Source organism: Castor canadensis, chromosome 5 (assembly GCF_047511655.1).
Source record: "Castor canadensis chromosome 5, mCasCan1.hap1v2, whole genome shotgun sequence".
In the NCBI taxonomy this organism is placed as follows: Eukaryota; Metazoa; Chordata; class Mammalia; order Rodentia; family Castoridae; genus Castor; species Castor canadensis.
The window spans coordinates 168,550,624-168,560,356 of NC_133390.1; the positions used below are offsets into that span (position 1 = coordinate 168,550,624).

Consider the following 9,733-nt stretch of genomic DNA (forward strand, 5'->3'; position numbering starts at 1 on the left):
GGCAGTGAGGGTGGAAGAAGGGGGCTGTCTCTGGAGAGAAACAGGACAGTTGGGATGCTCTGGGCAGGTGCTGAGAGAGAGGAACCGCGTCTGTTGTGGAGAGCTCCAAGATGCCCTGCTTCACTGATTCGGGACATGCCATTTGCATGTGCTGGTGTTAGACCTCTGGGTCTTGGTATGTGCTGTTCCTTCTGACTGGCATGCCCTTCCTTGATCATATCTGACAGGAGTTTTTATTACTCACTCAAAGCCGGGCTCCAAAGTCCCCTCCATATGTGAAGCTCTCCCCAGGTACCCCGGATTGGTCTCTCCCATCTCTGAAGTCCCCCCTTCCCTGTACCCCATGCACCTCCTTGACTCCATCACGTTTTTCTTTTTTTTTTTTTTAAATATGGAACGCTTCACGAATTTGCATGTCATCCTTGCACAGGGGCCATGCTAGTCTTCTCTGTATCGCTCCAATTTTAGTAGATGTGCTGCCAAAGCAAGCACTCCATCACGTTTTTTCTTTGTCCTTTCCTTCCCACCTCCCTCCAAATGCCAGAGGCCCCAGAGCTCAGTCCTGGCCTGCCCCTCATTTCTGTAGTCACCTGAGACCTCAGGGTTTCACCGATGTACCCAAAGGTGTGTGTCCAAGTCAGGCCTCTCCCCCAAACCCCAAGTCATTGAGCCACCTGCCCGTCCAACATGGAGGTCTAAAACACACTTCAAACTCACTACATCAAATTCAAACTCCTGACTTCGACCCCCAAAGCCCACAAATAATGAAATAAAATAAATTTAAAACTGCCTCCCCTTCTTAGTATCTGGCAACTCCATCATTCCAGCCGCTTCTGCCAAAAACCTTGGAGTCATTCTTGACTTCACTTTTTAGCTCACACCCCACATCCGATCCATCAGCAAACCCTGCCAGCTGTGCCTTAAAATAGATCCGGAATCTGACCAATCTTGCCACCTCCACCGTCAGCAGCCTGGTCCCAGCCACCATCATCTCTCACCTGGGTAATTGTGACGGCCTCCTGACCGGCTGCCCTGCTTCTGCCTCTGTCCCCTGAAAACTGTTCTCAGCTAGGGTGTTAAAACATAAATCAGAGCAGAACAGTCCTCTCAAAATTCCTTTGGCTCCTCATCTTAACTCAGGCAAGGCAGCTTGTAAGACCCAACAAGGTTTGGTTCCATTACTTCTCTGAACCTTTCCTATCCTCCCTCCCACTCTATTCCAGCCACACAAGCCTCTGACTGTTCTTCGAACAGATCAGGTACAATCCTACCTCAGAGCCTTTGCACTTGCTGGCCTTCGTGCCTGGACACTCTTGTCACTGTCTTCCTTGCTCCCTCTGTCTCTTCATTTAGAGGTCTGCTCAAATGCTGACCATTACAGCCTTTCCCCACCATAAGATAAAATAGTCCCTCAACTTCCCCACCATTCCTATCCCCCTCATGCGTCCCGTCCCCAATAGAATGAATCTAAGTGCAAGCCCCACACAAGCAGGGCCTGTCCTTGCTCAGCGCTGGATCCTAGCATGCAAAAATAGAGCTTGGATCCGAGGTGCCCTATGGCCTTTTTTTTTGGCTATACTGGGATTTGAGCCACGCCTCCAGCCCTTTTATACTCTGTTTATTTTGGAGATTGGGGTTCACTTTTTGCACAGATTGGTCTGGACCTAGATTCTCCCTATTTTAGGTTTCCCGCCTTTACCAGGGTGACAGGCACATGCCACCATGCCCAGCTATTGGTTGAGATAGGGTCTCCTGAACTATTTGTCCTAGCTGACCTCAAACTGCCATCCTCCTGATCTCAGCCTCCCAAGTAGCTGGGATTATAGGCGTGAGTCAACAGTACCAGCTCCAGGGAAGCTTTATGTTTAAAAATGTCCACTTGTCTGTCTCCCCCAGAAGACAATGGGCCCAGCCTGGAGTAGGTGCTCATCAAATGCTTGGATAAACTAAGGAGTAAGTGACAGCAAACTGCTGGGGTGGAGTGAGCCAGAGGTTGTGGGGCACAGAGTTCCCCCCTGGAGACCTGGAGAGCACCTTGGAGGGAGGAAGCTAGAACCCTGAGCCATAGTCTCTCCAGAGGCCAGAGCGCCAGGCTGGGACTCGGGAACTTGTGCTGGGCAGAGGTACCAGTAGGCTTCTTCCTGGGCTCTGTGTTGGCGGCTGACCCTTGGATTGAGAACTGTGTTTGAGGTCAAGGATCTATCTGTGGGTGTAGAACAGGCCAAGAGTGCAGTCAGGGTTTTGAATTAAGTTCTGGGGTTTGGGAAGCAGGTTAAAGTTTTGGATTTAAAGTTAGGGTTCAGGGCTTCTGGTTAGGGCTGAGTTTGGAGAATGGATGGATCGGAGCTTTGGTAGGAAAATGGAATGAAGAGGCTCAGCTTGAGGATGTTCATTAGGATCTAGAAACTTCTCTGCCAAGACACTCACTGTGGGCAGAACTAACATTTTCCAGCAATGTTCTAGAACAGTGGCTCTCCACCAGGACACATCCCTGGTCCTAACTAGGGAGGGACGCCCTTCGGTCCTGGTACACGGAGGCGAGGCGGGAGCACGGCCAAGCGGCCTGCAGAGACTGGGTCCCAGAAACTCACAGTGCCGGGGTGGCGGCTCCACTCCCTGAAGGGTGAGCCTAGGACCACCCAAGTGGGCCAGGGTCAGGGTAGGAGAGTGTGGGGGCCCAAGTCACTGAGCGAGGTGTGGCACCCACCTGTGCACATGCTGGTGGACCCAAAGCCCTCTCCGGCGAATCTAGCCCCAGCAGGTCCAAGGGCTCTGAGGGCAGATGTGAAAGGGGGAGGGGGAGGAGAGAGCCAGCCCCTATGTCAGGGACTCACAAAGCTACAGACAAGAAGAACAGGAGGTGGTGAGAGAGGGGCGGACAGCATTGGCTGGCCTGGTCACAGAGGGCCTGAGCAGAGGCCATGGGAGGCCTGGGATGGGAGACCTGCCAAGAGAAGGCATCTGGAGAAGGAGGGGGTTTGAGGCACTCCCTGCCCTGTGAGTGCCTTGTTCAAGACAGAATTCAGAGCCTCACAACAGCAGCTAACACTTGCACGGCACTTGTTCTGTGCTCCTCAAAGTGCTTTCTGTCCCTTACCTCATCTCAAGTCCTGCCATCACGCCTGTGTGGTAGCCACTATTGCGATCCCTGCATTACCGACGAGCAATTGAAGGACAGAGAGGTTAAATAAGTTGCCAAAGATCCCACAGCTCTGAGTGGCAGGCTGGCTGTGGATCTGGCTCTGTACTTCTGTTTTGGGTAGAGGGGTTCATGGTCAGGGGAGGGGAGGGTCCCCTGACTTCCTGGGCTCCCCCTACCATCTGCATGATCTTTACGCACCCTCTCCATGGTTCCCAAGACAGGTTCTATTATTACCAGCCACTGAGGAAGCAAACAAGGCCTGGAGAGGCTCAAGTGCCTCTCAACACAGCTAGGTCTGACCAACATCAAGGCTACTTATGTTTCTGTGCCTGGCAGCTGGGGTGCCCCTCGGCACAGCCCCCAGCACCTACTCTTGTGGCTGTGTTTGATAGTCACAAGCAACAGCAGACTTCAGGGTTTCTTAGGCTGGGTGTCTGATGTTTGGGTGGGGTCGTTCTGCCCTGTGGGGTCATCCTGTGCACTGTAGTACATGGGGCTGCCTCCTAGGCCTCTACCCACTAAATTCTGTCATTCTCCCTGCCTCCCAGTTGTGACAATACAAACTATGTCCAGACACTGTCTAAGGTCCCCTGAGAGCCCAAATTGCTCCCCATCCCAATGAGAACAATGACCCCAAGTATAGGCCAGAAGGAGTGTCCTGTGACAGAGACCATGGAAACTACAGTCCAGAGAGGTGGTGTTCTCCCCAAGGTCACACAGGATCAGTGGCAAACACAGCCCACTCTGACCAAGACGAAAGCCTTGCTACCACTCCTGCCTTCCCTCTTCTCCCCCTGCCTTCCTGCTGAAATTTCACCTCTCTAGGGCAAGTGCTGGCTGTGACCCAAACCAGCCCAGGGTGCCTGTCCCAGCACACACATTGGTCCCACAGGGCATCTGCCCTCACCAGCCCTTCTCGTCCTTAAGCCCAGGGGATAGGGGATCACACACACCCTGTGCCCAGCTGTGGTGCTCAGAAAATAGTTCAGGTTTTGAGAAAAGAGAGCAGATTTCCTCCCACCTGACTGGGAGACCCCAGGCACAGCACTGTGTGTGTCTCACCCTCTGTTTCCCCATCTGAGAAATGGGCTGTCTCAAAGAAATCAGAATAATGCATCTCAAATGACAGAAGGACCAGTTCATCCCAAAGAGCCAGCTAGCTCCGATGTCCTGATTTTCTGACACGTAAGGTATTGGGCAATGCATTCCTGGCTGTGCCCCAGCTCCAGGTGGTACATTGGGAAGGTCACTGACCGTCTCCAGAACCCAGGCTCTGTAACTTGCCATTTGCCATCAGCCAGTCAAACCCTCAGTCGCCTGAAACTTCTCCCTGTTGTCTACATGTGAATACTTCCCTGCCTTTGTTTATGCGGTTCCCTATGAAATGCTCTTCTTCCTGTTATCCACAGAGAACATCCTTCAAACTCCTATTCAACCTTCAAGATGGAGCCCACACCATTTGGTCCACAGTTAGGTCTTTCTTATTCCTGCAGTGGCTTTGCCCACTCCCTTGGTTCCCCGTGTGCCTTCTACCATGCATAAGAATGCTGACCAATGATGGGGGGGGGGGTGTGCGCGTGTGTCTCCCACTGAGGACAGAGACCGGGTCTCCTAATCCCAATACCCTTGGAGTCCACTGGTGCCCAGGCCCAGGCGGGTGCTCAGTAACTGTTGGGTTGAGGCCGCACGCATGGCTTACATTGCAGCAGAGCTCCTGAGGCCCTGAGTTCAAATCCCAGCACCACAAAAACAAACAAACAGAAAGTCTGTTGGGTAAGTAATAGTGGATGAATGAGAGGAACAGAAAGAGTGCCAAGACTCCACCCTCTAGACTCCAGGGAAGGAAGTCCACCTCTTGCTGTCCCGGTCATGTTCAGAGGGCTGCCCCACCCCCAATCCAGCAAGTGCCTGCCGTCCCACCACCTATACATCTGGGGGGACTCAGAGGATACCTTGGACAACCAGTCACTTTAGAAAAAAACGCCTTTATCCTCTGTGAAGTTGCCACGACAGGAGCTGTCTCTATGGACCGCACTCCTGTGTGCATGCGGACACTTTCCCCCTTTTCAATCCATTCCAGTCCTCCTGAGGACAGGCAGGGTCCTACATTCATTTCTCAATAGTTCTCAATAGTCACCTTCCAACACATGCTAGGGTTGGTGGTGGGGGCAGTACTTGGGAATTCCCTCCCTCTCACAGCTCCTTCTCTTCCTCTGAACCACACATCCCCAGTTGCCCCTGGCCCCCTCTTCCAGGAAGTCCACTGAGCAAAGAAACCAGGGTTCAGTTCCTGGTTTGGGGAGATGGGGAAGAGAGAGGTGGTCTGTTCTTTCAGATCTATACATTCAACAGGTATTTTCTGAGACATTATAAAAGCGCTTGGATTATGAATAACTCCTCAGGCCTCAGTTTTCTTCACCTGAGAAATGGGGGTAGGGATAGATAGCTATGTGTACAAGGTCAAGTCTTTAGAAGAGAGTAGCTCTATGCTTTAAGATCAACCCACCAGGTTGCTCTCCAACTTCCACTATAAACCACAACTAACTGCATGTCCTCATCCACCTGCACCCTCCCTGTGTGGCCCTGCTTTCCTGTCCTTTCCCTCCTTGGTCCTCAGATTACAAAAACAGGGGTTTTCTGGTGTTCAAGTTTGGGTTCAGCTCTGGAGTTCTGAGCTGCTAGGATTTTACAGTGAAGCAAGGAGGCCATGCAACCCCAGGGACAGGACTGGAGCCTCAGGGAGGAGATGGGGAGCCCAGGGCTTCCTGGGGTGGGGAGGAGGGTTTGAGGGGAGGAGGAGGAACTGTCCCAGCCTGAGTGTGACAGACGAGTTAACAGCTCGATTGTTATTTCAATTACACGGATTATTTGAAAACAATGTTATGAGTTTCATCACTGACAACCCCGGGAAATGGCTGCTATGGCAACCAGGGAAAAGAATGGCCCTGGCCAGCCAATCAGAAGTTGCTATTGCAGCCCCAGTTTGTACAAACTCTGCTCCATGAGGCCCCTCCCATCCTCTGCTTGGGAAGGACACTGGGGAGGAAGAGAGAAAATGAGGAACTTGAAGAAGGACACTCTGCAGAAGCGAAGAGGGAAAATGAGGAAACGGAGGCCCAAGTTCATTTGAAGCTCCTGAAGGGCTATGTCCAGCCCACTGTGCCCTCCTGGTGCTCAGCACAGGCCTGGCACATGGCAGACAGTAACAGTCTATTGCGAGTCCTGATGTGGTTGAGTAGAGGTCCCTAAGGCACACCCAGCACTCCCCACTCACTGACTGCTGGTGGAGAGTTCCCGAGACCCCTCCACCAAAGGACACGCACTGCCAAGAGGATGCCAGGAGAGTTTAGGTGTCCTGTGAGGGTTCCAATGACTGAGAGCATCTGGATCTTGTTCCCTGCTGTTCTCTGCAGAACCGCCTCTGCTGGTCACATCCCTGGCCCAGCCTCCAAATGAGGCACCAGTGGTCTCCAGAAAGCCTTTTTGCTTTGAGACCATCCATGCTCTCCTATTCAGAAAGAGGCCAATTTGACGGGAGCTGGAGGAAGTCCAGCTCTGCTGAAATCCCGTTCTGAAAGCCACTGCCTCTCCCACGTGGGCTCTGTTGTCTCCTCCTATGTCCCTCATGGTTTTATTAACAAATCCTTACAAAGGGCTTGGGAGGTGCCGGGCACTGCACTTCACAAATATCAGCTCATTTAACCCCCAGCACAACCCTGCGAGGCAGGTACTGTGATCTTACAGATGAGGAAACTGAGGTGCTCAGGGAGCTTGGGCAGGGTCTAGCAGCCAGGGACTCAGACCAGGCTGTGGGGTTCCGGAATCCAGCTCTTGGCTGGGATCCTCATTCCTCTGACAGCTGGAGTCGTGACTGGTGGCCAAACGACCCACAAAATGCGTTTCCTGCCTCACCTCCCTACATCAGGGTCCCCCAAGTGCTGGCCCTGACACTTGTGCACCTCTTTTTCGGCTGTTCAGTAGGGGACTGGGGGACAGACATGAACACAGGAAGAGCAGGGATGTGTGGAGTGGTAAACGCTGCTCATTACAGCCCAGAGCTCTGCTCTTCTGCAAAGCCACCAAGACCATCTTCATTAATGTGGATCCTACTGTGAGCGGCCTCACTCATTCCTAGTAACAACCAGAAGAGGGAGTTTACTCTCCCCATTTTACGAATGAAGAAACTGAGGCTCAGTAAATTGCAGAGACTTACCCAAGGCTAGACAGCTAGTATGCATCAGATGAGGATTGGTGCCAGATCCGTCTGCCATTGGCTGTTGTTAGTATAGGACCTGGTTCCTATCCTCAAGGGACCAGCCAGAGAGACAATTCAGGTAGCAACAGGTCACAGAGGGCTGCTCCGACTGAGCAGAGGGAAGGGTTCAGCCCATGTGAGCAAAAGTCTGCATGTGGGAATCCACCTTGGAGCAAAAGCTTGGGGTGGGGGGGGCAGGCAGGTGTGTCAGGGATCAATCAGCAGGTGAGGAATCATGTCAGATGATGAGATGGGGCCTTGAACGCCAAGCAGATGGTTAGGAGCTGATGGGCAAGGCGGCAGACAGCCATTGCTGGCGTAGAAGCCTCCTTCTCTGCCTCTCGAGGTGGCCTCCCTCCCGCACAGTGGAGCAATTTCCCAAAGCATTTTCTCTAATTTGTGATTGTTTTCCTAACCCAGAAGCAGCAAGAGTCTCCAGCTTCTCCAGGCCCACGAGCCAAGCTGAGCTGAGCTGCCAAAGCTGCTGGTGTCTGCTGTCAGCCCAGCCTGCTTGCTAACCCACAAGTCTCTCTGTCTCCAGAGCCCCCAGGGCAGTGGGCTGGCTGCAGGGGCTCAGATTCAAGAGCTTCTGTCCCAGCCCAAAGCAACTGCATTGATGTGAAGACCGAGGGACTGCTTTGGACCTGGAGCCTCCACCTGTGGGCTGACAGTACCTGAAGGATAGTGGGGGCTTGTTACCTGGGATGGAGGGCAGAGCCAGGGCTCTGGGAGGGGACAAGAGCTGAGGGCAGTGGAGTGGTGAGTTTCTTGGAGGGATGGACATTCCCTCTTGGAGAACAGGGGCTCTGGTAGGGAAGGCCACGCCAGAACGTGGCCAAGAGCTAAGACAAGTGGCCGGTGCCCAGTGAGGATGAGAGGGCCCAGTGACAAGACCTAGGACTCATGGGGTTGCAGGCTCAGTGACAGGATCTGGAGCTCCAGGAAGGGTGGGGCTTTATCAGGGACTCATACTTCATACTGAGGAATGCGAGCTCTGTGGGGACTCTGGAGGGAGCTCTGTGACATGAGAGGATGGCAGCTTTGGCCAGGACTCGACTGGGAGCATAGGATTTGTGAGAAGAGTGGGATCTGCTGAGGGGACAGAAGAGAGCACATGGGCTCAGTAAGGAAGGGACAGAGGATCTGGGAAGGGGATTTGGGGCTCCTAAGAGGTGGGGCCTCATGCAGAAAGCAGAGGGCCCTGGATCTGGGGTTGTTCTGAGAACCTGCCCCATTGTCCAGGTGCCTAACTTTGGCCACTTCACCATGGACTTGTCTCTTAGGCTCATACAGCCCCTGGCTTCCCCTAAGGGTCCCCCAACCTGGGACCTCTGCTCCTCCACACATCCTAGCCACCTTTCAAGGCCAGGCCCTGAGTCTTCCTCCACTAGTCCCTTAATAAATGCCCCAATCTGCGCTCTTCCCTACCCCTGCCCCCAGCCCATTACAGGCAGGTACTTCAGATACTTTATGATCAACACAGTTGTCTTCCCTCACAGCTAACCTCAGTCCCTCCAGCTGCAAAGGCAGTTGATTTCCTCCGTCCTGTCCTGGGAACCATCCTTTATCCCTCAACCAGATGTAGTACAATGAGCCACTTCAGCAAGACACATTTATGGAGCACCTGTTACGCACCCACCTGACCGATAGGGTCCTGGTGGTGGGAGGCACAGGACACAGGATGAGAAAGACACAACTTTTGCCTTCAAGAGGACACACACACACACATACACACAGAATTTAAGGGTAAAATACTGCAGTATAAGTGGTTCATGCTTCTGGAACGTGGCCGATCTGTAGGTCACAATTCATCAGTACACCCTTCCTGGCTTCAAGGACATAAATTCTCCTTTCCAATTCAGTTCCTTCCATTGGCTTTTCCAGTCACTGTCTTTTTTTTTTTTTTTTTAAATCAGGCATCTCCAAATGTTTGTGTCAAAATCTCACCTGAGCCAGGCACATAGTAGGCTCACAAGAAGTTGCATCTTAGATGGACAGATAAGTTGGTGGACCCATTGATAAATGAGAGTGGACAGATGGGTCACGAGAAGCTGAGAAGAAAGGGGGTGGTTCGTGCATGTGGATGATGGATGGGTGGGTGGATGGGTGGAGGTGGCGGTGGACTGTGGACAGATGGATGTTTGAATGGAGGTGGCTGGGCAGGAGGATGACAGGTTGGAAAAATGGAGGGGAGGATGGATGGCTTAGATGGGGGTGCTGGATAGCTGAATCATGTCAGCTAGCATCTCAACTTTTCCCCGTAACTTGCAAGTTTGGTGAGTGGAGCCCAGTTCTCCAGACACCCAGACTTGTAACCTTGTTCTATTTCATCCTGT

The 9,733-nt window shown here is 52.7% G+C and overlaps 1 non-coding gene across 1 annotated transcript; it reads right to left on the minus strand.

Annotated features, from left to right (window-relative positions):
- Positions 1 to 385: 385 nt before the first annotated feature.
- On the minus strand, positions 386 to 492 carry LOC141423565 (U6 spliceosomal RNA). Its single transcript, XR_012448410.1, has one exon. It is a non-coding gene; the product is annotated as a U6 spliceosomal RNA (small nuclear RNA).
- Positions 493 to 9,733: the final 9,241 nt, after the last annotated feature.